The 1,772-nt window shown below is 35.8% G+C and overlaps 1 protein-coding gene across 2 annotated transcripts in view; it reads left to right on the top strand.

The window, feature by feature from the left end:
• LOC114071936 (transforming acidic coiled-coil-containing protein 3-like) overlaps positions 1–1,772 on the top strand; it is a 20,345-nt gene that overhangs the window by 15,617 nt on the left and 2,956 nt on the right. The window lies entirely within an intron of this gene.

Below are 1,772 nucleotides of genomic sequence, written 5' to 3'. Positions count from 1 at the left end.
GTCACTTTTACTGCTTCTACAGACACTGCTGTGGATGCTATTATAGATGTGCTAAAATACAGCCAAAAAGACATGGATGCAATGGTATGGTGGCCCTTCCAAAGCAGAACTTGGCATAGCTTGGAAATTCCTTTTGTTTAGATTATCTGGGATAAGCCTCTACTTCGTAGGCCTTCTCATCATACGTGGCGTAGGCGTCTCGCTCTGAAAAGCTGTGCACTTGATGGGAGCTGTAGGAATAAAACTCCTGAGAGCTAATACTTAAGGAAATAGGTTAAACTTCATTTCTAGGTGGGTTCTGCCTTAGAGCTGGTCAGCAAGTGTTATCAGATGTGATCAGGTCAGGCTTAACAGCAGAGATCTGAATACTTTCTGTTCAGTGCTGTGATCAGGTCTTTTTATGTGGGACCCAAAGGCGCAACAGTTATGTCCAGCTAATAAAATGAAGGTGAGATCTGGAGCTCACTCAGGAGGAGAAAGATATTAATGGAGGAGAGAAATAAGTAGCTGATAGGATTTCAAGCATATTCTGGAACTAGATGCGTGAAGATTTGTGTGCCCACTCACTTAAAAACTTGAGTACTTGATTCATTATGGCTTCTGGGTTACATAGCTTCCCAAAACTAAATAATGTTAAGAGGAGTTTCTAAGCATAAATGCCCTTAAAGCTAATAATGTCACTTCAAAATTAACTTCAGCTAAAAAATAGAGTATTTAAAATTCCTGACTACTGTACTGCAGGCAGTGACACTAAGGACACCAAATGAAGATGGCCTGTGATTATTTGCTTCTTAAGTTACTGTTTCTCTTTAGAGTACTGAAATAATGGCTTTTTTAGGAGTAACTTTTACCTTCTCTTACTTAGGAGGTGACTTTTACTCAGCACATTGTCTATTACAGGAAAAAAAGTGCAACTTTAGCAGGGGACAGCTCTTAATGCATTGATCTAAAATTAAGAATTTTTATATACAACAGCAAGGGGGAAAACTTGTAATATCTTAAAATTGCTGCTCTAATTTCTTGTTTGAAATAAATATTTTACACATGCAAACATAATTATCGGTGTGACTGGATGGCTCCAGCTGTGTTATTTAAACAAGTAAAAAGGCTTGGAATTACTATATTAACCTGAAGACAGACTAAATTGTAAGATTTTTTTTTGTTTGTTTTTTTGTCTGGAACAACTCAAGAGTAGGAGAAAAGGGAAAACCTGTTTTAGTTTTGAGCAAATACAGCACTTAGGAAAGGATGCTTTCTTGAGGTCTACTGAACCATTTCTGAGCTTGCAAGTGAAAATTTTTTACATATTCACATCTTCACACATTTTTGCTTTTGTAACACTTGTTCCTAGCATAACTATTATTACTTCTTCCTCTTCTGCCTGTCTTCCTGTCATCTGAAATAGTGCAATGAATTTAAAATGAATTTGCTCCAGAATAAATACTGGAAAATGAGTGTACTACAGTATACTGTGCAGTTTTGGGGCAAAATTAGAGGGTTTTGCATTTAGCAAAGAGTGTTTATGCTGCTTAATATTTTTACTGTGAGCTCTGCTTTAATTCAGCTGATGTGAAATGGATATGATTATTCGTAAATAATTTGAGGCATCTTTTATTCCTCACCCTACCATGTTTCCAAATTTGGTGTTAAACATAAACATAAATTACTTCAAATGGCAACTTGATCTTGAATAGGCTTCAGTTATTTTTTTTTTCTCTCATGTGTTAAGATTAGCAGGCTTGTGTAGAGCTTTTTTTTTTTTTTTTTTTTTT

Source organism: Empidonax traillii, unplaced genomic scaffold (assembly GCF_003031625.1).
Source record: "Empidonax traillii isolate 1590-97213 ecotype Southwest subspecies unplaced genomic scaffold, ASM303162v1 scaffold2444:size44503, whole genome shotgun sequence".
NCBI lineage: Eukaryota > Metazoa > Chordata > Aves > Passeriformes > Tyrannidae > Empidonax > Empidonax traillii.
Note: the sequence above shows the minus strand (reverse complement) of the source record. Positions and strands in the feature narration are given on the sequence as shown.